Here is a 26,257-nt window from a genome sequence, read left to right on the forward strand (position 1 = left end):
CCGTCATAATGGCAAATAATTAAAGGCAAGGGCTGAAGGGAAGTGCATGCATACAAATGAATATAAGAAATAAAGATATAAATAAATTTGGATTGTGTAGGGGTGAGTGTGTGTACCAACAGAAATGTTAAGTTAAATTAAAATAGAAAATGTTGTGTGTGGTGAGCGGATATCACATACATAATCAGATTATTGGGTGAAAAGAAAGAGGAGGGAGAATATGAAGGAATAATACCTGAGTGGATGTGAAAAGTCCCAGGCATAGATGGTGCTCTCACAGACCCAAAACCATGTCAACATACCAGCCACAGATGCAGACTGCAGCCGCGCCGAGCCCCTGGATATACCCACAGCGGCCATGGAAGCCACGCCCCCAGCGTCATGTACGGATGGCGATAGGCTGACGCTGAAGGCGTCAACCAGAGAGGCCAGATGTGCGTGACCACAGTCGCTCATCCATCCGGGATGTTCCACACTGCCCAGGAACGCGGGGTCAGGAGACATCTCGTGTTGGGCGTGGAAAACATGACGCCGACGTGCAGGTGGCCCCGCCCGCCCGTGAGGACAGGCGGGGGCAGCAGGAGGTCAAGTAAACCTCCCCTTTACACGTCACAGCCCCCAATGCCTGTTGTCCTTGCTGTTCTCCCTGGTCTGTCCTGCAGCGTTTGTTGGTTGCCACTCCCCCTCAGCCCCCGTGCCGGCTTTGCTCATTGCCGCCATCCTGAGACCCGGTCTTTTTGGTGACCCAGCCCAGTCAAGTGGTAAGTACGGGGTCGTTTATCACGGACCCTTCGTGCTAACCATTTTGCGTTCCCCGACTCATTAGTTATTTTTCATATTCTTATTATTTTTATATTTTTTGTTCTAGACATACAAATTATGCATCAGCCCCTGATGAGCGAGAGGAGACTCGCGAAACGCGTAGGGCAATACCGATGCCACATGCATGCCCACTTTGTTGGGTATTTGAAGTTGATCACTACATGGTCACATACTACTGCTACCCATGCATGTGTAATATGTATTTTACTAATTCAAATGATATATGTATACTTTGTATAATACGTTTTATGAATGTACAAATCAAGTGTAACGAACTGTATTTGTTTTTTACTTATGCTTCATTACTAGGCCACTATGCCGGGTTACGCACACTTATTGCTGATCCCATTTCTGTATTGAGCATTTTGTGAATAATGAACATTTTTTGCACTGATTGTGAAAGTGTTCCGAATCTCTCCCACCTCACTCAAAGTCCCAAGGCCATCCTTTCCTTTTTTTTGCTGTATTTAGGGATGGAGGTGGCAGAGTGGTTTCTTCTTGACCACAACTCTCCTTTGTCTGTATGTACCCGGGTGGAAGACACCCATTAGGCCAAAATGTGGTCGGTCTAAACCATTGGTCCATTTTCACTTACAAATTTTTCACCAATACATTTAGCTAGAATCAGGTTTTACTTTCGGGTTGTGTTGGCTCCCCTCTGCTGTGGTCTGTTTGGTGGTGACACTGCGCTTCCAGCATTGGGGGCTGCGACGTGTAAAGGGGAGGTTTACTTGACCTCCTGCTGCCCCTGCCTGTCCTCACGGGCGGGCGGGGCCACCTGCACGTCGGCGTCATGTTTTCCACGCCCAATACGCTATGTCTCCTGACCCCGCGTTCCTGGGCAGTGTGGAACATCCCGGATGGATGAGCGGCTGTGGTCACGCACATCCGGCCTCTCTGGTTGACGCCTTCAGCGTCAGCCTATCGCCATCCGTACATGACGCTGGGGGCGTGGCTTCCATGGCCGCTGTGGGTATATCCGGTGGCTCGGCGCGGCTGCAGTCTGCATCTGTTGCTGGTATCTTGACATGGTTTTGGGTCTGTGAGAGCACCATCTATGCCTGGGACTTTTCACATCCACTCAGGTATTATTCCTTCATATTCTCCCTCCTCTTTCTTTTCACCCAATAATCTGATTATGTATGTGATATCCGCTCACCACACACAACATTTTCTATTTTAATTTAACTTAACATTTCTGTTGGTACACACACTCACCCCTACACAATCCAAATTTATTTATATCTTTATTTCTTATATTTATTTGTATGCATGCACTTCCCTCCAGCCCTTGCCTTTAATTATTTGCCATTATGACGGTCCATTCTTTTATTATTTATTTTTACTTTTTATCAAATTCATATTAAGAATTTATGTTACTCTATACATATATACTCACTGCTTAACCCCTCTTAGTTATTCTTGAGGGATAGAGTTGACCCTCTGATGCTTAGTTTACTTTGGCTACACTGTTGAGACTCATGTATCCTTATATATACATTTTTTCTAGATTTGTTCATGGACACCTCCATACCACCTACCACATTAGCTCCTGTTGTCCTTGCTGTGCTCCCTGGTCTGTCCTGCAGCGTTTGTTGGTTGCCACTCCCCCTCAGCCCCCGTGCCGGCTTTGCTCATTGCCGCCATCCTGAGACCCAGTCTTTTTGGTGACCCAACCCAGTCAAGTGGTAAGTACGGGGTCGTTTATCACGGACCCTTCGTGCTAACCATTTTGCGTGCCCCGACTCATTAGTTATTTTTCATATTCTTATTATTTTTATATTTTTTGTTCTATACATACAAATTATGCATCAGCCCCCGATGAGCGAGAGGAGACTCGCGAAACGCGTAGGGCAATACCGATGCCACATGCATGCCCACTTTGTTGGGTATTTGAAGTTGATCACTACATGGTCACATACTACTGCTACCCATGCATGTGTAATATGTATTTTACTAATTTAAATGATATATGTATACTTTGTATAATACGTTTTATGAATGTACAAATCAAGTGTAACGAACTGTATTTGTTTTTTACTTATGCTTCATTACTAGGCCACTATGCCGGGTTACGCACACTTATTGCTGATCCCATTTCTGTATTGAGCATTTTGTGAATAATAAACATTTTTTGCACTGATTGTGAAAGTGTTCCGAATCTCTCCCACCTCACTCAAAGTCCCAAGGCCATCCTTTCCTTCTTTTTGCTGTATTTAGGGATGGAGGTGGCAGAGTGGTTTCTTCTTGACCACAACTCTCCTTTGTCTAAAGAACCCTCTACGTAGTTTAAGGTTAAACCTCTTTTCTTCTAATTGTAATGAGTGGCCACGAGTCTTATTAAACTCTCTTCTGCGAAAAAGTTTTATCCCTATTGTGGGGTCACCAGTACAGTATTTGTAAATTGAAATCATATCCCTGTCTCTTCTCCAGAGAGAATAAGTTCAGTGCTCGCAACCTTTCCTCATAACTAAGATCCTCCAGACCCTTTATTAGCTTTGTTGCCCTTCTTTGTACTCGCTCCATTTCCAGTACATCCTTCCTGAGAACTGGTGCCCAGAACTGGACAGCATACTCCAGGTGCGGCCGGACCAGAGTCATGTAGTCGCCCACCCCACTAATTTGTTCAGGTCTTTTTGCAAGGTTTCCACATCCTGCGGAGAAGTTATTGCCCTGCTTAGCTTAGTATCGTCTGCAAATACAGAGATTGAACTGTTTATCCCATCCTCCAGGTCGATTAGACTGAGGAGAAGAATAAATTCAATACCTTCGCCATCTCCCCATCCTTTGTAACCAGATGTTCTTCCTCATTCTTTATGGGGCCAATATGGTCTGTCCTCCCTTTTTTACTGTTTACATACTTAAAGAATTTCTTGGGATTTTTTTTGCTCTCCTCCGCTATGTGTCTTTCATGTTCTATCTTAGCCGTCCTAATTGCACCCTTACATTTCTTGTTGCATTCTTTATATATCTGAACATGGGCGTCCGCAGAACTTTTTTCAGGAGGGGGCATAATTTTATGGACACCCATGCTCTCAATGTTTACTATTTGCCACATACCAGTATGTTGAAACAGAATCAGTGAGAGATGGAGGTAGTAGTGGAACTAAGGAGACAGTAAGGAGTTCAGTATTGAAGTAATGAAGTGGAGAAAACAGGAGTATTGAGAGAGAAGGTAGTACAGATAGAAGGCAGCAGAAGAGGCAGAGCAAGAAAGTGAAAGACAGAGGCAGAAGTAGTGAGAAGGGATGGAAGCAGGAGTAGAGAGAAAGAGGGAAGGCATAAAAGATTGAGAGGAAGGCAGTAGTACTGAGAGAGAGGGAGGTAGAGGAAAGCATATTACTTATCACTCCATGCCATGCCTGCAGAAGTGACACCTCCCCCACCTACACCTGCATGCTCCCCATCAATCATCCTTCCTCTCACCACCTACGGAGTCCTGGCTGCTACTAACTGCTGTTACCTGTGGTTCCTCGCTGTTCTTGTTGCCTAGGCACAGGTAGCATTAGCATATCACTGGGCGGCTCGCAGTTTAGTGGGCGGTGGCAGTGTCGGCCCAGATCTACATAGTGGCAGACTGCCAGCATGTCACTCAGTGGCTCGCACTAGAGTGGGCGGATCCATCTACACAACATGATGAGACACACCTACACTACACAGGCAGCCAATCACTGAAGAGGAGGGCGGAAAGACGAGCCGAGGGCACTGGACAGCAGGGCTGCCATCAGACATTTTGGGGCCCCTTACACAGTTTTAGGCCTGGGCCCCCCCACCCTCGGACCTGACCATCAACATTCCCCAGGGCCCGCCCACTGGCAGTCCCACTAAGTCCCATCCCATGGCCTCCTCTTTCAGTCTCATCTCCCTGATCCCATGTCCTTCTCCTCTTCCTCCAGTCCCATCTTCTTCATCCCACATCCTCCTCCAGTCCCTTCTCCTTCATCCCACATCCTCCTCCTCCTCCAGTCCCTTCTCCTTCATCTCACATCCTCCTACTCCTCCAGTCCCTTCATCTCACATCCTCCTCCTCCTCCAGTCCCTTCTCCTTCATCCTGCATCCTCCTCCTCCAGTCCCTTGTCCTTCATCCCGCATCCTCCTCCTCCTCCAGTCCCTTCTCCTTCATCCTGCATCCTCCTCCTCCAGTCCCTTCTCCTTCATCCTGCATCCTCCTCCTCCAGTCCCTTCTCCTTCATCCTGCATCCTCCTCCTCCTCCAGTCCCTTCTCCTTCATCCTGCATCCTCCTCCTCCTCCAGTCCCTTCTCCTTCATCCTGCATCCTCCTCCTCCTCCAGTCCCTTCTCCTTCATCTCACATCCTCCTCCTCCTCCAGTCCCTTCTCCTTCATCCCGCATCCTCCTCCTCCAGTCCCTGCTCCTTCATCCTGCATCCTCCTCCATTCCCTTCTCCTTCATCCTGCATCCTCCTCCTCCTCCAGTCCCTTCTCCTTCATCCTGCATCCTCCTCCTCCTCCAGTCCCTTCTCCTTCATCCCACATCCTCCTCCAGTCCCTTCTCCTTCATCCCACATCCTCCTCCTCCTCCAGTCCCTTCTCCTCCATCCTGGGACTCCAGTTCTGGTGGCAACTGTCTCCAAGGGCATTTCTCTCTCACTAACTGTAGCGCCTACATGACCTCACAATGGGACACAGATGGTAAAAAAAAAAATGTGGTTTTAACTCTTCCATAATTTAGCCAAAATGGAAAAAAAAGTGTTTGCTTTATATATACTTTTTATACATAACTAGAACATCTAATAGGGTCATATCATTGTATGAGATTTCCCCTCACTTCCTGTCTTAGTGTCACCAGAACAGGAAGTGGGGGGATTTCACTGTGAGTAAATAGCTTGCAATTGTTGCCTTATAATGTCCAAATTATATTGATTATATATATATATATATATATATATATATATATATATATATATATATATATATATATATATATATATATATATATATATATATATATATATATATGTTAGATGTTCTAGTTATGTATCATACTAAAGTATATATAAAGCAAGCACTTTTTTCCCCATTTTGGCCAAATTATGATTTTTTTTCCCCATCTCTGTCCCACGGGTTGCAGGAAAAAAATTGCTTGATTCCCCCATTAACACAGACAGTGTTGTTGGGGGAACACCTGCTGTGGAGCCATTGTATTCTCCCAGTGGGAGGTGGGAAAACTGCCCCTGCCAGGAGAACACAGTAATTATTGCTAGTGACTACAAGAGCTGCTAGCGATAATTGTATGTAAAATCTGATAGGCTGGTCGTACTCAAGTTGATTGATCGATTAACTTGGGTACATTCAGCCTGTCCATATATAGTTTGAATCTCAGCCAGTCTCTGCTAAACAGAATTCAAACAATCTAAGGCCGGCCTTATCTGCACTCTAGCTGTAATCTTCACAGGGGCCGATCCAGTTTTTCTCAGCAGGGGATCTGCCCGTGGATCTCTTGTTGAGCTGAGCGGGTAACTGACAGACCTGTGTCTGCTCATGCCGTACGTTTACACCCAACTGTCCTCTGATCCGACCAGATGGAGGGGAATGGAGGCCCTTCCATCTTTTCTTTCTGCCTGATAAGATCAGAGGCAGGCGGGTGTAAACAGACACATTTCCATTTAAATCTGCCGATCCATAGAGAACAATGGGCGGTCCAATCAGGTTGCCTAAAAAACAGACAGGAGGACCCGATCGGACCACTCATGTGAAAGGGGCCTGAAAAGCAATCCGCATGGATTGCTTTTCAGAGCATTGGCTAGTTTAGTGAACCTGGACTAATAACAATCACTGTAATGCTACCCATAGTGCTGTCCTTTTAACATGGTGACATAAGCTGACACCTATGCTGCACATGTGTAATGTTACTTTCATCTTCACTCTGCTAAAAGGACAGCAATAGGGCTGGCAATACAGTGATTAATATTAACAGGGGAGCGCAGGCTGTGCACTGTACATGTCTTCTAAAAGCTTCAGTAAAAATCTTTTTTTTTTTTTTTTCACTTACCTCGATCTCTGCAGCAGCTTCTTTACAGAGGAATTCTGTCCCTCCCACCAAGACAGGAAGCACGAGGCTCTTCAGTGATGGACAGTGCACTCTGTGTACCTATTGGCTAAGGAAGCAGCAGGAGGTGCAGCAGCCTGCCTCCTGCTGCCTCCTCAGCCAATGAGCAACTGAAAGGCTGTTAAGTCCCTCCATCATACCATTTCCCCAGTCCCAGCCGTGCCAGCTTACTATGCTTAGCCTACGGCCGCATCTCTCCTGCAGACCTGCACTATATCTCCTTCGGCTCCCCTCTCCTGCACACTTCCTGGTTGCCCCGGCCCCTGCAGACACTCGGGCCCGGTACATGTGTATCGGCTGTACCCCCTGATGATGGCCCTGCTGGACAGTGTCAGTGTCAGGACAGAGCAGAGAGCTCAGAGCAGCCAGCAGAGAAACAGACGTTTCAAAAAAAAGTCCACAGCGGCCACGGCGGACATTTCAACACAACACTTAGTCTGCAAGCCAACACCTGATGATTCCAGGGGGGGCAAGTGCCCTACCTTGCCCCTATTTGCAGACGCCAATGTATCTGAATGCTGAGGATGATCCCTCAACCATGTATTTTTTGAAGGCCTTCTCCTTTGCTTTTATATGCATTTTTACATTGGAGTTAAGCCATCCAGGATTTTTGTTCGCTCTTTAACATTTATTACCCAATGGGATACATTGGCTAATGCCCTTATTTAATATGCTCTTAAAGCAAACCCATCTCTCCTCGTATTCTTTGTTTCTAATATTTTATCCCAATTTATGCCTTTTAGCAAGGTTTGTAGTTTAGGGAAGTTGGCTCTTTTGAAATTCAGTGTCTTTGTATTCCCTTTATGTTTCCTATTTGTGTGATTTATACTGAAACTAATTGACCTGTGATCGCTGTTACCTAAATTGCCCTGTATTTCCACATCCGTGATCAGGTCTGTATTGTTGGTAATCAGTAGATCCAGTAATGTTTTATTTCTAGTTGGTGCGTCTACCATCTGACCCATAAAATTGTCCTGCAAGACATTAAGGAACTGGCAAGCCTTAAATGAATGCGTGGTTCCCTCCGCCCAGTCTATGTCTGGATAATTAAAATCCCCCATTATGATAACACTTCCCATCCTTGCTGCTAATCTAATTTGTGATAGGAGATCCATCTCCACTTCCTCCCTCAGGTTAGGGGGCCTATAGCATACTCCCAGTATTATTTTCCCCTTAGTTTCATCCCTTTGGAGCTCTACCCATAAGGAATCCACCTCCTCTCTAGCTCCCTCAGTGATGTCATCTCTCACATTCACCTGTACATTATTCTTGATATATAGGCATACCCCTCCCCCTTTTTTACCCTCTCTATCCTTGCGGTATAGGGTATACCCTTGAATGTTTGCCAGCCAATCATGAGAGCTGTTGAACCAGGTCTCTGAAATTCCCACAAAATCCAAATCCTCCTTGTACAACAGTATCTCTAGTTCACCCATCTTGTCCGCCATGCTCCTGGCATTAGTGAACATGCCACATAGTTTAGACCGGTCGCATATTGTCCTCGTATTGGGTGTTTCGAGATTGCAACTAGGACTTGCTACTATACTCACCTTGTGTTTTTGTGCTTTGGTTAACCTACCACTAATGCCCCCAATACTACCCTCTGAAATATCTTCCGCACTGGCTATCTCTGTCTCTGGACCCTCCCCCACATTGCCTAGTTTAAAAACCCCTCTAACTTTTTGGCCATCTTCATTCCCAGCAGATCTGCACCCTCCTCATTTAGGTGCAGTCCGTCCCTTCTATAGTACCGGTTACTATGCCATCTTGTTTTTATTATCACAGCCTATTTTTTTATGTTTCTGGCTTACACTTTTGCTTTTAAATGCTCATGTACATCTGGTTACAAAGGAGGGGGAGAGGTATTGAATTTATTCTTCTCCTCAGTCTTCACGAGGGAATTGGGGGGCTTCAGTAACCAAAACTGCAGTGTTTATCCTCATGACACATCACAGGAAGCACGTCCATGCTTAGCAGAACCTCCATGGTTAACAGAGGACGGAACTAAAATTAGACTTGGGAAACTTAACATTAATAAATCACCGGGACCAGATGGCTTGCACCCGCGGGTACTTAGGGAACTCAGTCAAGTAATTGCCAGATCATTGTTCCTCATTTTTACTGACAGTCTACTGACTGGAATGGTACCAGCTGATTGGAGAAAAGTCAATGTAGCACCAATATTTAAAAAGGGCCCAAAGTACATCCCTGGGAATTACAGACCAGTTAGCCTAACATCAATAGTATGCAAGCTCTTGGAGGGGATGATAAGGGATTATATACAAGATTTTAGTAATGAGGATGGTATCATTAGCAGTAATCAGCATGGATTCATGAAGAATCATTCTTGCCAAACCAATCTATTAACCTTTTATGAGGAGGTGAGTTGCCATCTAGATAAAGGAAGGCCCGTAGATGTGATGTATCTGGATTTTGCAAAAGCATTTGATACAGTTCCCCATAAATGTACACATACATATACTGTACAAAATAAGGTCCGTTGGCATGGCTACAAGGGCGAGTTCAGAGGGTGGTGATAAATGGGGAGTACTCGGAATGGTCAGGGGTGGGTAGTGGGGTCCCCCAGGGTTCTGTGCTGGGACCAATTCTGTTTAATTTGTTCATAAATGATCTGGAGGATGGGGTAAATAGTTCAATCTCTGTATTTGCAGATGATACTAAGCTAAGCAGGGCAATAACTTCTCCACAGGATGTGGAAACCTTGCAAAAAGATCTGAACAAATTAATGGGATGGGCAACTACATGGCAAATGAGGTTCAATGTAGAAAAATGTAAAATAATGCATTTGGGTAGCAAAAATGTGAATGCAATCTATACACTGGGGGATGAACCTCTGGGGGAATTTAGGATGGAAAAGGACCTGGGGGTCCTAGTAGATGATAGGCTCACCAATGGCATGCAATGCCAAGCTGCTGCTAACAAAGCAAACAGAATATTGGCATGCATTAAAAAGGTGATTAACTCCAGAGATAAAACGATAATTCTCCCGCTCTACAAGACTCTGGTCCGGCTTCATCTGGAGTATGCAGTCCAGTTCTGGGCACCAGTCCGCAGGAAGGATGTACTGGAAATGGAGCGAGTACAAAGAAGGGCAACTAAGCTAATAAAGGGTCTGGAGGATATTCTTTTTGAGGGAAGGTTGTGAGCTCTGAACTTATTCTCTCTGGAGAAGAGACACTTGAGAGGAGATGTGATTTCAATTTACAAATACCGTACTGGTGACCCCACAATAGGGAGAAAACTTTTTCAAGGAAGGGAGTTTAATCAGACACCTGGCCACTCATTAAAATAAGAAGAAAAGAGGTTTTACCTTAAACTACATAGAGGGTTCTTTACTGTAAGAGAGGCAAGGATGTGGAATTCCCTTTCACAGACAGTGGTCTCAGAACAGAAAAAAAATCTGCAGAAAAATAATATTTAAATGGAGAAGGAGAATAATGAGTTAATTAAGGCTGATTGGAGTAAATTAAGGGTTAATAGAAACATAGAAAAGCATCGGCAGAAAAAGACAGTGTAGTCCATCGAGTTGTTTGTTTTGTTTTTTGATTAACTTTATTGTCTTAGTATAGATCTATGTTTGCCCAAAGCATGTTTGAAGCCATTTACTGTTGTCTCATTACCTTTGCTGGTAGTTTATTCCAAGCATCAACCACCCTTTCTGTAAAATAATAATTTCTAAGATTTAATAAGGGGTTAAACAGAGGAACATTTCATTGGAAAAAAAATGTTTTTTACTTGACAGCTTGTTTTAAACTGACTTCATCTACACATCGAAGTTCATCTCTTTGATCTGTAGATGAATAAACAGAAAGATACAAAAAAAAAACAATGTTTCTTGTTATCTTTCTGTTTCAGCGGCTGAGCAATGTTGTTGATAAATATTGTCTGGCTGCTTTTTTTTTTTGACAACTTCTATAGCCAGGGCCTCGTTTACACTTCAGCTGTCACCAGGGGAACCCCACTCATCGGTCAAGGATGCAACGGCCCCTCTCCTTAACAATTGATAATTGACAGCTTTTTTTTTCACATTTCAATTGTCAGTGGGGGATCCCGCTGACGGATGAAAGAACCGAGGCTGAAAGTATCGGTATCGGAGCATTTGCACGAGTACCGAAATTTGTGTAAATGCTTAGTATCGATTAAATCCTAATATATATATATATATATATATATATATATATATATATATATATATATACACAAATACACTCATACATGCATACATACATACACACATAGGTGCATCTCATACAATTAGGATATCATCAAGAAGTTAATTTATTTCAGTAATTTAATTAAAAAAATGAAGCTCATATATTTGATACTGTATAGATGCATTACACACAGAGTAATATATTTCAAGCATTTCCTTCTTATAGTTTTGATGATTATGGCTTAGAGCTAATGACAACCTAAAATTCAGTATCTCAAAATAATTAGAACACAAAAGACCAATAAAAAAAAAAAAGATTATTAATACAGAAGTGTTGGCTTAGTGAAAAGTATGTCTGTGACGGGAGTCACTTTGGGTGGGGTGACTTGACGGGACTTCCCTGTGACGTCACGGGGAATGCCACAGGGAAGTCTCGTCATGTCCCGTGCCTCAGAGGGGGCGGGGTCACCGGGTGGCCCCGCCCCCTGTTATTTAGGAACCGTCAGACGAGGAGACGCCGTCACACAGCGGGAGCCTCCCCCCATGCCAGCATGGATGCGGAGCGGCCAGGAGAAGAAAATGAAGAAGAGAAGAAGAGAGGAAAAGAAGAAGATGAAGAAGAAGATGAAGAAGATGAAGAGAAGAGCGGGAGCCTCCCCCCATGCCATGGGTGTGGAGCGGCCCAAGTAGAAGAAGATAGAAGACGCCGCGGAGGAGATGCTGGACGAGAACGCTGGAGGAAGAACCAGAAGAGCCAGAAGAACCAGAAGAAGAAGAAGAAGATGAAGGAAGATAGAAGAAAGAAGAAAGAAGATGCATTTAAATAAAGGAATTGTCAAAAACTGTCTCTTGTCATTTTTAACATTTTTGACAGTTTTTTAGTGAAATGGTAGGGGTACTTTTGTACCTCCTTACCATTTCACACAGGGGGGGGCCAGGATCTGGGGGTCCCCTTGTTAAAGGGGGCTTCCAGATTCTGATAAGCCCCCCGCCCGCAGACCCCCACAACCACCGGCAAGGTTGTGGGGATGAGGCCCTTGTCCTCATCAACATGGGGACAAGGTGTTTTGGGGGACTACCCCAAAGCACCCTCCCAATGTTGAGGGCATGTGGCCTGGTACGGTTCAGGAGGGGGGGCGCTCTCTTGTCCCCCCTCTTTTCCTGCGGCCTGCTAGGTTGCATGCTCGGATAAGGGTCTGGTATGGATTTTTAGGGGGACCCTACACCGTTTTTTTTTGTTTTTTTTGGCACGGGGTTCCCCTTAAAATCCATACCAGACCTGAGGGGTCTGGTATGGAATTTAGGGGGACCCCCACGTCATTTTTAAAAAAAAAATTGGCAGGGGTTCCCCTTAATATCCATACCAGACCTGAAGGGCCTGGTATGGAATTTAGGGGGACCCCCACGTCATTTTTTTTTTAAATTTTGGTTCGGGGTTCCCCTGTGGGGAATTCCCATGCCGTTTTTATCAATGAACTTCTATGAGTATTGTCGGACCGGCAATGCAATAGCCGCGAGTACTTTTAAATGGCTTTTTTCCTTCGAAATTTCATTTTGCTGTCAGACTGTTCTAAACACAGGAAACATGTGCCCCTTTACAGGCATACTATAGACACCCCCCAGCTACGAAATTTAAAGGGATATTACACTTTTATTGTTTGACTTTAAGCATTATTAAAATCACTGCTCCTGAAAAAACGGCCCTTTTTAAAACTTTTTTTTTGCATTGATCCATGTCCCCTGGGGCAGGACCCGGGTCCCCAAACACTTTTTATGACAATAACTTGCATATAAGCCTTTAAAATTAGCACTTTTGATTTCTCCCATAGACTTTTAAAGGGTGTTCTGCGGCATTCAAATTTTCCGCGAACACCCCAAATTGTTTGCTGTTCGGCGAACTTGCGAACAGCCAATGTTCGAGTCGAACATGAGTTCGACTCGAACTCGAAGCTCATCCCTACTGCTGAGGTGTTATGGAAGCCCAGGTTGCTTTGATAGCGGCCTTCAGCTTGTCTGCATTGTTGGGTCTGGTGTCTCATCTTCCTCTAGACAATACCTCATAGATTCTGTATGGGGTTTAGGTCAGGCAAGTTTGCTGATCAATCAAGCACAGTGATACCATGATCATTAAAGCAGTTATTGGTACTTTTGTCAGTGTGGGAAGGTGTCAAGTCCTGCTGGAAAATGAAATCAGCATCTGCATAAAGCTGGTCAGAAGAGGGAAGCATGAAGTGCTCCAGAATTTCCTGCTGGAGGGCTGCAATGACTTTGGACTTGAAAAATCACAGTGGACCAACACCAGCAGATGACATGGCTCCCCAAATCATCACTGACTGTGGTAAATTTTGAATTTCATTTGGAAATCGAGGTCCCAGAGTCTGGAGAAATAGTGGAGAGGCACAGAATCCAAGTTGCATGAGGTCCAGTGTAAAGTTCCCACAGTCTGTGATGATTTGCTGGTGTTGGTCCACTGTGCACGTGTGTGTGTGTGCTATCTGACCAGTGGTGTATGTAATGCATTAGGCAACCCCACCCAGCGGAAATGACATGCAGTGTGTGTCAGACCTAGCATCTATGCATTTTGCGTTCCAGCATCCGTCATCAGGAAGTGGTCCCACCGCTGGTCAGATAGCGCTGTCTGAACAGACTTCTAACGCACTAGGTGTTTTCGATATACTGATGCACTCCCCTGCTGGAAATATTGTAAGTGACATTTTTTTAACAACAAACAAATGATACTACACTATATACACCTTCCCTGGCTCTTTTTGGCGGAGCTTAATTTTCAGATGTGGGAGATTGGAGCGGAGGATAGATAACAAAGATTTGAACTGGCTGTTCCGGGGCTCATTCGACCAAGTTCACCATACATGTGAACGATCGATTGGAAAAAGACCGGTAAATGGTTTCCAGGATTTGAGGAGAAACTTAATGTCTTATGGTCACTTTCTGGCTAGGGCCATCTGGTGAGCGCAATTTGTTGTCACTTTGGGTGAAACCTCATGAATATTATTTGGAACATGGATTTTATTTCTCACATGGTGTTGGAGTGGAATCATCTAGAAAGAATTTTGGAGCTGTTTTGAAGTTTTCATGATATATTTCTTTGAGCAATCATAAATATATTAATTATTTTTTTCTGAGACATTTGTGCACATGTATAAAGTGAAGCCATTCACTAATACACAGTATTGAATGTATGCATACTATTTGTATAAATCACTTTTTGCATTTTAATAACTGCATTGGGAGCGCCCTTTACCACAGCATTCATTCTTTATTAGTCTTTACTAATTTCAGGTGCAGCAACCCTTCTTTCCTTTTTGTTTTATTATTGGCGCCGGTTCCATTTATTTAATATATAGATATCTATAGATATATATATATCTATATATATCTATATATTGTGGGGCGATTAGCTCGTGGGGATCACCTTTTCTGGAAATGAAGGTCAGCGTACAGGCAATTTCTTTAAAATCTAGTGGGAGAAAAAGTCTATATTTTTGTACACAAACGCCCTAACGTCACTTTGTTGTGCCATGGACAGGGAATCCATTATGGGGATGTCAGGTGTCACCGGTACCCAGTTTGTAGGAGGTGGGGATGTGGCGGGTGTGCAGTTTGAGGAAGACTCCCTTTTGATTGGGATAGACGTTGAGGTATTATATACATCCATCCCTCGCATTGTGGATTAAGAGCAGCCTGGTTCTTCTTGGAGCAATATTTTCCACAGATGTTAGCATAAAATGAATTTATCTTGGAATTACTCAAATTTGCCCTGGTGAACAACTACTTCCAGTTCTTGGGCAAAAACTACCAACCGATAAAAGGCACCTCAATGGGGGCACCATGGGCACCAGCATATGCCTGACTGCACTTGGGCTACTCGGACAAACAGGATGGGATCTACGTGTCAGAAATGTTTCTTGGCCATGTTAAGCTATGGCTGAGGTACATTGATGATGTTTTGATTGTTTGGAAGGGCAACAGTGAAAAACTGAAGACATTCATCGAAAATCTGAACTTGATCTCCAACAATATCAGACTCACATACAATTTTTGGATTTGAGGATAGCAGTGGAGAATAACACTTTGGTCAGAAAAACTTACCGCAAAGAAACAGCAGCTAATACACTATTAAAAGCAGACAGTTTCCACCCAGTGCATCTGAAATATGGAATCCCAACAGGTCAATTCCTGTGGATTCGACGCAACTGCACAAAGATTTCAGACTATCAGGAGGAAGCAAAACTGATGTACCAAAGATTCTGGGAATGTGGATACTCACATATGCAGATTAGATCTGCTAGGAAGAAGGCAGCCATGTGGGATAGGATGAGTCTCCTGAAAGAAAGGGAACCAGCCCCATCACAAATCAACCAGTCAGGTTGATCACACAATATGGAGCACAATGGCGGAAGGTCAGAGAAATACTCCAAAAACATTGGAGGGTCTTGACCAGATGCCCATCACTACCTGAAATCGTGGGTCCTGTACCTAAAATGGTGGTGCGTCGAGCATGAAATCTAGGAGACCACCTAATTTGTTCAGGGTTTGTAAGATCACCGGCTGATGATTGGCTATCCCAATATCAAAAATATCAAAAGATCGAAGGGCATGTTCCCCTGTGGCTACTCTAAGTTGTGCCCCTGCATTAAGAGGACCAACACGTCCCTAAACATGAAAGAGTACCATATTAACAGCCTTATTAAAGTGGGAGTAAACTCCAATTTCTGACTTTTACAGATAGGTAAGCCTATAAAAAGGCTTACCTATAGGTAGTGTAAGTATCTCTTAAATGTGTACTGTTTAGGAGATATTTAATGTACATGCAGCTGGTGACATCACCGGCACACGCGCTATAAAAGAACAGCCACCCGGGCTGAGTCCTGTGCCATAAACTGTGGCTCCCGCTTGTGTGACATCATTGCAGCTCTGGCCAGTCACACCAGACCCTCATCTGAGCACGCAACCTGGCAGGCTGCAGGAAAAGGGGGGGACGAGAGAGCGCCCCCCCTCCTGAACCACACAGGGACTTCCCCGAGGCTTTCCTGGTGATGTCAGAGGGGACGCACAAGGAAGTCCCCATGTGTCAGAGGGGGGCGGGGTCACCGGGTGGCCCCGCCCTCTGTCATTTAAGAACTGTCAGAGGAGGAGAAGCATCACACAGGGGGAGCCTCCCATCATGGATGTGGAGCGACGCGAGAACAAAGAAGGGAAGAAGACTCAATGGAGGAAGATGCCGGACGAGAACACCGGAGCAAGAAGCAGAGGACCTGAGGAAGAAGAAGAAGAAGATGGAGGAAGAAACCGAAGGAAGATAGAAGATAGAAGAAAGAAGATAGAAGAAAGAAGATGGAAAGAAGAAGCATTTAAATAAAGGAATTTTTAAAAACTGTCTCTTGTCATTTTTAATATATTTGACACTTTTTTAATAAAATTGTAGGGGTACCCTTACCATTTTACACGGGGGGGGCGGGATCTGGGGGTCTCCTTGTTAAAGGGGGCTTCCAGATTCCGATAAGCCCCCCGCCCGCAGACCCCCACAACCACCGGGCAAGGGTTGTGGGGATGAGGCCCTTGTCCTCATTAACATGGGGACAAGGTGCTTTGGGGGGACCCCAAAGCACCCTCCCAATGTTGAGGGCATGTGGCCTGGTATGGTTCAGGAGGGGGGTGCTCTCTTGTCCCCCCTCTTTTCCTATGGCCTGCAAGGTTGCATGCTTGGATAAGGGTCTGGTATAGATTTTTGGGGGACCCCACGCCATTTTTTTTTAAATTTTGGCACAGGGTTCCCCTTATAATCCATATCTGGTATGAATTTTAAAGGGGGACCCCCACGCCTTTTTTTAAAAAAAAAACCTGAAGGGCCTGGTATGGAATTTAGGGGGACCCCCACGCCATTTTTTTTTAAATTTTGGTTTGGGGTTCCCCTGTGGGGAAATCCCATGCTGTTTTTATCAATGAACTTTTATGTGTATTGTCGGACCGACAATTCATACAGCCGCTAGTACTTTTAAATTACTTTTTTTCCTTTGAAATGTCATTTTGCTGTCAAACTGTTCTAAACACAGGAAACATGTGCCCCTTTACAGGCATACTATAGACACCACCCAGGTACGAAATTTAAAGGAATATTACACTTTTATTGTTTCACTTTAAGCATTATTAAAATCACTGCTCCCGAAACAACGGCCATTTTTAAAACTTTTTTTTGCATTGATCCATGTCCCCTGGAGCAGGACCCAGGTCCCCAAACACTTTATATGACAATACCATGCATATAAGCCTTTAAAATTAGCACTTTTGATTTCTCCCATAGACTTTTAAAGGGTGTTCTGTGGCTTTCGAATTTGCTGCGAACACCCCAAATTGTTCGCTGTTCGGCGAACTGGCAAACAGCCGATGTTCGAGTCGAATCTATATGTGCGTTATAATTAATCGAAATTAGTTGATTAATCGATTTTAAAAAAATTGATTATTTATTTAATCAGTAACTGCCCTAAAAAAAGTTTTAAAAACGGCCATTTAATAATGCTTAAAGTGAAAAATACAAATTCCTTTAAATTTGTGCCTGGGGGTGTCTATAGTATGCCTGTAAAGTGGTTCTTTTTTTTCCATGTTTAGAACAGTCCCGCAGCAAAATGGCATTTCTAAAGGAAAAAAAGTAATTTAAAACTGATCATGGCTGTATTGAATTGTCGGGTTTTAGCAATACAGATAAAACTCATTGAAAAAAATGGCATGGGTTCCCCCCAGTCCATTACCAGGCCCTTTGGGTCTGGTATGAATATTAAGGGGAACCCCAAACCAAGATAAAAAAAAATTGCGTGGGGGTCCCCCAAAAATCCATACCAGGCCCTTCAGGTCTGGTATGGATTTTAATGGAAACCCTGTGCCAAAATGTAAAAAAAAAATGGCGTAGGTTCCCCCCCAAAATTCATACCAGACCCTTATCTGAACACGCAACCTGGCAGGCCGCAGGAAAAGAGGGGGGACGAGAGAGCGCCCACCCTCCTGAACCATACCAGGCCACATGCCCTCAACATGGGGGATGGGTGCTTTGGGGCAGGCGGGGCTCTACGCCCCCCACCCCAAAGCACCTTGCCCCCATGTTGATGGGGACAAGGGTATCATCCCCACAACCCTTGCCCAGTGGTTGTGGGGGTCTGCGGGCGGGGGGCTTATCAGAATCTGGAAGCCCCCTTTAACAAGGGGGCCCCCAGATCCCGTCCCCCCAATGTGAATTGGTAATGGGTACATTGTACCCTTACCATTTCACCAAAAAAAGTGTCAAAAATAGTAAAAAAGACAGGAGACACTTTGGGACAAGTCTTTTATTACTAAATAAAAAAAGTAATAACCCGAAGAAAAAAAAAGCCGCAACACCTCCGCCTCCATGGGAGGCTCCCGCCGACTGATGCTTCTCTCACTTTGACAGCTGTTATATAGCTGAGGGCGGGGCCACCCAGTGATCTAAACGGGTGACCCCACCCCCTCTGATGCCACAAGGGTTTGCCCCGCCCTCAGCTATATAACAGCTGTCAAAGCGAGAGAAGCATCAGTCAGCGGGAGCCTCCCATGGAGGCGGAGATGATGCAGGGGGTTTTTTTGGGTCAGGTGGCGGAATAGAAGATGAATGGACATCGCTGGACATTTTTATTTTTTAATAAAGGACTTGTCCCGAAGTGTCTTGTCTTTTTTTACTATTTTGGACACTTTTTTGTGAAATGGTAGGGGTACAATGTATGGGCTGGGATCTGGGTGTCCCCTTGTTAAAGGGGGCTTCCAGATTCCGATAAGCCCCCTACCCACAGACCCCCAAAACCACCGGGCAAGGGTTGTGGGGATGAGGCCCTTGTCCCCATTAACATGGGGGCAAGGTGCTTTGGGGTGGGGGGGCGAGCTCCCCCGCCCCAAAGCACCCATCCCCCCATGTTGAGCGCATGTGGCCAGGTACGGTTCAGGAGGGGGGGTCCGCTCCCCCCTCTTTTCCTACGGCCTGCCAGGTTGCGTGCTCAGATAAGGGTCTGGTATGGATTTTGGTGGGGACCCCTATGCCATTTTTAAAAAAAATGTTGGTGCAGGGTTCCCCTTAATATCCATACCAGACCTAAAGGGCCTGGTATGGATTTTGGGGGACCCCCACACAATTTTTTTTTAAATTTTGGTTCGGGGTTCCCCTTAATATCCATACCAGACCTGAAGAGCCTGGTATGGAATTTAGGGGGACCCCCACTCATTTTTTTTTTATTTTGGTTCGGGGTTCCCATGCCGTTTTTATCAATGCACTTTTATGTGTATTGTCAGAGCGACAATTCATTAATAGCCGCAAGTAGTTTTAAATGACTTTTTTTCCTTTAAAATGTCATTTTGCTGTCAGACTGTTCTAAACACGGGAAACATGCGCCCCTTTACAGGCATACTATAGACACGCCCCAGGTACGAAATTTAAAGGAATATTACACTTTTATCGTTTCACTTTAAGCATTATTAAAATCCCATACCATTTTTTTCAATGAATTTTATCTATATTGCCGAGAACCGACAATTTATTACAGCCGTGATCAGTTTTAAATTACCTATTTTCCTTTAGAAATGTCATTTTGCTACGGGACTGTTCTAAACACAGGAAAAAATTGCCACTTTACAGGCATACTATAGACACCTCCAGGCATGAAATTTATAGGAATATTACATTTTTATTGTTTCACTTTAAGCATTATTAAAATCACTGCTCCAGAAAAAACGTCTGTTTTTTAAACTTTTTTTGCATTGATCCATTCATTTGTTGGATGACATTCAAACTTCTACTTTCCTTTCTCATACAATGATTTTCTCAAATATTTCATGGTCACATAATTTCTCCCAGTTTCATTTCTTCCAGTTTCATTCCTCTCAGTTTCCTTTCACCCAGTTCCTCTTTTTTTTTCCTTTGTATTTTCTCTGTTCCTCTTCCATCAAATATTATAGTTCCCTCTAGGTATTTAGGAAATGCATCAGCACTTCAGATGTATTCCACTTTTCCCACTAGTTTTTGGCAGAATTGCCATATGGTTTGTAATAATCTTTGTAGTTCTGTTAAATACATACAATGAATTATACATTACATAGTTACATAGTTGGCGAGGTTGAAAAAAGACACAAGTCCATCCAGTCCAACCTATGTGTGTGTGTTTTTATGTTAATTGTACATTGTATACCCCTGTATGTTGTGGTTATTAAGGTACTCAACTAATAAAAGTTTTTTAAATGATCAATGCTCCCTGCTGATACCACTGCTTGTGGAAGAGAATTCCACACCCTTACCGCTCTGACAGTAAGGAACTTCCCAAGCAGTTTAAGGTTAAACCGATTCTCTTCTCATTTTGGTGAATTGGCAGTCTGTCTTTTTAAATTCCCTTTCACTGAAAAGTTTGTCACCAGTACGATATTTGTACATTGATATCATATCCTCTCTCAAGCGTCTCCTCTCCGGAGAGAATATGTTCAATGCTTGTAGTCTTTCCCCATAGCTGAGATCTTCCAGTCCATTAATTAGTTTTGTTTCCCTTCTCTGGACTCTCTCCAGTTCCAGCACATCCTTCCTGAAGACTGGTGCCCAGAACTGGACAGCATACTCCAAGTGCAGCCGGACCAGAGTCTTGTAGAGTGGGAGAATTATTGTTTTATCTCTAGAGTGATTCCTCTTTTTAATGCATGCCAATGTTCTGTTGGCTTTACTTGCAGCAGCTTGGTGCATGCCATTGCTGAGCATATCATCTACTAGGACCCCCAGGTTCTTTTCCATCCTTGATTCCCCCAGAGGTTCTCCCCCTAGCGAGTAAATTGCATTCACATTTTTGGCACCTAAATGCATTACTTTACATTTTTCAACATTAAACCTCATTTCCAATGTAGTTGCCCACCCCATTAATTTGTTTAGGTCTTTTTGCAAGGTTTCCACATCCTGCATTGAAGTTATTGCCCTGCTTAGCTTAGTATCGTCCTTAAATACAGAGATTGAACTGTTTATCCCATCCTCCAGGTCCTTTATGAATAAATTAAACAGGATTGGTCCCAGGACAAAACCCTGGGGGACCCCACTTTCCACACCAGACCATTCCGAGTACTCCCCATTTATCACCACCCTTTGGACCCGCACCTGTAGCCAGTTTTCAATCCATGTACTCACCCTATGGTCCATGCCGACAGACCTTAGTTTGTACAGTAAACATTTGCGGGGAACTGCATCAAATGCCTTTGCCTAGATAGCTGCATTTTGCTGCGTTTGCGTTTAGAAGCATTTAAAAAAAACTTTTTTTTGTTTTTTGTTTTGTTAAATAGCCAATAATGAAAAACACCTGTAAACAAAATGCGGCTAAACGCAAGTTACCACGTTTAGCAGCGTTTAGCTGCGTTTACAAGCGTTTGGCGCTTGAAATGCCTCTAAACTCAGCATCTGAACCGATTTTTTTGGCCTCTAAACTCAACTGCCTTGAAACGACTATAAATGACCCTGTGTACACATACTGATAAGATAACATAGAGGGGAGTTCAGGAGCAGTTGAAAAAAATGTCCAACTGCTCCTAAACGTCCATTTACCAGCAGCAGTGTACATGAGGCCTAAGCCATCTGGTCCCGGTGACTTATTTATGTTGAGTTTTTCAAGTCTATTTATAATTCTGTCCTCTGTTAACCATGAGGGTGCTTCCTGTGACATGCTATGAAAATTAACATTACCATCTTGGTTACTGTATCCCCCCATTTCTCTTGTGAAGACTGAGGAAAATAATTTATTCAAAACCTTCACCATTTCTCCGTCTTTTGTAACCAGATTCTCTTCATAATCCATTTTGGGGCCAATATGATCTGGCCTCCCTTGCTTACTATTTATATACTTAAAGGAAATTAAGGGAATCCTGCGTTGCATCAGAGGGGGGTGGGGTCACCGGTACACGTCACTGGGAAACCCCGGCATTTCCTCTTGTCAGAGGGGGATGGGGTCACGTGACGGGTGGCCCTGCCCTCAGCTACATAAGAGCTGTCAAGCTGGCGCCATGTCATTGGCTGGGTGCCTCCGGTGGAGGCAGGATCCTGTGTGTGTTCCTCACTGGAGTCGCTGGAGATCATCCATCGCTGGAGATCGAGAATTGGATTACATCGCTGGAATCTCTTTTTTATTTTTATTTTTTTTATTTTTAATAAAGGACTTGTCCCAAGCCGTCTTCTGTGGTTTTTTTAACATTTTGACACTTTCTTTTTGTGAAATGGTAGGGGTACAATGTACCCCTTACCAGTTCACATGGGGGGGCAGGTACTGGCTTTCCCCTTTGTTAAAGGGGACTTCCAGATTCCAATAATCCCCCCACCCGCAGACCCCCATAACCATCGGGCAAGGGTTGTGGGGATGAGGCCCATGTCCCCATCAACATGGGGATGTCCTCCCCATGTTGAGGGCATGTGGCCTGGTACGGTTCAGGAGGGGGGGGCGCTCTCTTGTCCCCCCTCTTTTCCTGCGGCCTGCCAGGTTGCGTGCTCGGATAAGGGTCTAGTGTGGATTTTTGGGGGAACCCCATGCCATTTTTTTTTTTAATTTCGGCGCGGAGTTCCCCTTAAAATCCATTCCAGACCCTTCAGTCTGGTATGGATTTTTGGGGGGAACCCCACGCCATTTTTTTTTTACTTTGGCACAGAGTTCCCCTTAATATCCATACCAGACCTGAAGGGCCTGGTAATGGAATTTTGGGGGACCCCCACGCATTTTTTTATTTATTTATCAATGACTTTCAATGTCTTTTTATGTGTATTGTCGGGACCAACAATTCATTAATAGCCTGCACTAGCGCTAGTACTTTTAACTTACTTTTTTTCCTTTAGAAATATAATTTTGCTCTTGGACTATTATAAACAGGGGAAATATGCGCTACTTTACAGGCATACTATAGACACCCCCCCAGGTATGAAATTTAAAGGAATATTTCACTTTTATTGTTTCACTTTAAGCATTATTAAAATCTCTGCTCCTGAAAAAACGGCCTTTTTTAAAACTTTTTTGCATTGATACATATCCCGTGGGGCAGGACCCAGGTCCCCAAACACTTTTTATGACAATAACTTCCATATTAACCTTTAAAATTAGCACTTTTGATTTCTCATGTTCGTGTCCCATAGACTTTAACGGTGTTCACGTGTTTGAACAAATTTTTTTCTTGTTTGCATGTTCTGGATGTGAACCGAACAGGGGGGTGTTCGGCCCATCCCTATCTTCCTTATCCTACCTAAGGCCTCAACCCCTATTGTATTGGGCCTTCCTTGATTGTAGCTCCACTCTCCACATGTGGACTGGACTTCTGGGCAGATCCTGGCTTGGGGTTTCTCCTGTTTCTCATCCTGCTTACTCAAGGTTACCCCTAAAGAGACTCCCTGGTACCACCACCTCAATATCATAGTTACATATATACATAGTAGACGAGGTTGAAAAAAGACTCAAGTCCATCAAGTCCAAACTATGTGTGATTATGTGTCAGTATTACATTGTATATCCCTGTATGTTGTGGTCATTCAGGTGCTTATCTAATAGTTTCTTGAAGCTATCCGCTGAGACCACCGCCTGTGGAAGGGAATTCCACATCCTCTGCTATTCTCGCTGCATATAGCGATTTCCGGGATGTGTTCTGTAAAAAATCAGCTCCTCACAGGTTCTTTGACTGTTCCATTGACCTTGTTCCCGGACCAACTCTGCCCAGGTGTCGCACCTACCCCCTATCTATCCCAGATACCCAGGCCAAGTCAGAGTATGTTGTGGAAAATCTAGAGAAAGGATTCATCCAGAAAACTTAATGGCCTGCGGGAGCAGGGTTCTTTTTTGTTGCCAAAAAGGATAGTACTTTAAGACCCTGCATTGACTATTGAGGCTTAAACGCAGTGACCATAAAAACTATTCGACAGATTGAAAGATGCCTCCATTTTTCCTAAATCTGACCTAAATACGGGAGGGTGATGAATGGAAAACTGCGTTTAACAGTAGAGATGGGCATGACAAATACTTGGTCATGCCCTTTGGTTTGTGTAATGCCCTAGCTATGTTCCAAAACTTTGTTAACGAAATCTTCAGGGATCTGCTTTATCAATTTGCTGTCATCTATCTGTATGACATTCTTATCTTTTCGGAAAATCTGTTTGTTTAAAGAAACCATGTCCGGATTGTAGTTCAGCGCCTTCAAGAAAATAATCTGTATGCGAAGCTGGAGAAATGTTCTTTTGAATGTTCTGAGGTCCTTTAAAACTACTCGCGGCTATAATGAATTGTCGCTCTGACAATACACATAAAAGTTCATTGATAAAAACGGCATGGGATTTCCCCACGGGGAACCCCGAACCAAAATTTAAAAAAAAAAAATGACGTGGGGGTCCCAAATTCCATACCAGGCCCCCCAGGCCCCCCATTACCAATTCACATGGGGGGGCGGGATCTGGGGGTCCCCTTGTTAAAAGGGGCTTCCAGATTCAGATAAGCCCCCCGCCCACAGACCCCCACAACCACCGGGCAAGGGTTGTGGGGATGAGGCCCTTCTCCCCATCAACATGGGGACAAGGTGCTTTGGGGGGCTACCTCAAAGCACCCTCCCAATGTTGAGGGCATGTGGCCTGGTACGGTTCAGGAGGAGGGGGCGCTGTCTCTTCGCCCCCTCTTTTCCTGCGGCCTGCCAGGTTGCGTGCTCGAATAAGGGTCTAGTATGGATTTTTGGGGGCACCCCACGCCATTTTTTTTTAATTTTGGCGCGGGGTTCCCCTTAAAATCCATACCAGACCCTTCAGGTCTGGTATGGATCAGGTCTGGTATGGATTTTGAGGGGGACCCCCACGCCATTTTTTAAAAAAATGTTGGCATGGTGTTCCCCTTAATATCCATACCAGACCTGAAGGGCCTGGTATGGAATTTAGGGGGACCCCCACGCCATTCTTTTTTAAAATTTTGGCGCAGGGTTCCCCTTAATATCCATACCAGACCTGAAGAACCTGGTATGGAATTTAGGGGGACCCCCACTCATTTTTTTTTTATTTTGGTTCGGGGTTCCCATGCCGTTTTTATCAATGAACTTTTATGTGTATTGTCAGAGCGACAATTCATTATAGCCGCAAGTAGTTTTGAATGACTTTTTTTCCTTTAAAATGTCATTTTGCTGTCAGACTGTTCTAAACACGGGAAACATGCGCCCCTTTGCAGGCATACTATAGACACCCCCCAGGTACGAAATTTAAAGGGATATTACACTTTTATTGTTTCACTTTAAGCATTATTAAAATCACTGCTCCCGAAAAAAACGGCCGTTTTTAAAACTTCTTTTTGCATTGATCCATGTCCCCTGGGTCAAGACCCAGGTCCCCAAACACTTTTTATGACAATACCATGAATATAAGCCTTTAAAATTAGCACTTTTAATTTCTCCCATAGACTTTTAAAGGGTGTTCCGCGGCTTTCGAATTTGCCGCGAACAACCTAAATTGTTCGCTGTTCGGCGAACTGGCGAACAGCCGATGTTAGAGTCGAACATGGGTTCGACTCGAACTCGAAGATCATCCCTACTTTTGAAAGAGTGGTGCACTGAAGCACCTGTTCCATGTGAACATTAAGATAGCGCGGCATTCCGTATATATATATATATATATATATATATATATATATATATATATATATATATATATATATATATACAGTGTGCATCTGTCACCTGGACTCAGGTGACCTGACATTTATATTTTTTGAAGGCCTTTTCCTTTGCCTTTATATGCAATTTTACGTTGGATTTGAGCCACCCAGGATTTTTATTAGCTCTTTTAAATGTATTTCCCATTGGAATGCACTGACCAATATCTTTATTTAGTATGCTCTTAAAACACTCCTATTTTTCCTCCGTGTTCTTTATGTGTTCTTATATGGATCCACATCATTATGGAGTGATTCTAACTGTGGGGGTGATGAGCTATGAGTGACACGACAGAGATCACTGTTCCAGATCACAGGGAGCAGTAGATTACTCTCCTGTCACTAGGCAGAATAGGGAAATGCCTTGTTTACAAAGGCATCTCCCCGTTTTGCAGCTCTGTGACATGATCGTGGGACACCGGCGGACATCGAGTCCGCGGGTACGTTGCTTTGCCCACATGAGCCATTCTGCCGACGTATATGTTCGTAAGGGAGTCGGCAA

The 26,257-nt window shown here is 44.1% G+C and overlaps 1 protein-coding gene across 14 annotated transcripts in view; it reads left to right on the forward strand.

The window, feature by feature from the left end:
* The window catches only part of LOC141133709 (uncharacterized), a 351,664-nt gene that overhangs the window by 187,169 nt on the left and 138,238 nt on the right, over positions 1-26,257 (forward strand). The gene's annotated exons all lie outside the window — the stretch shown is intronic.

This window comes from Aquarana catesbeiana, linkage group LG03 (genome assembly GCF_042186555.1).
Source record: "Aquarana catesbeiana isolate 2022-GZ linkage group LG03, ASM4218655v1, whole genome shotgun sequence".
Classification (NCBI taxonomy): Eukaryota; Metazoa; Chordata; class Amphibia; order Anura; family Ranidae; genus Aquarana; species Aquarana catesbeiana.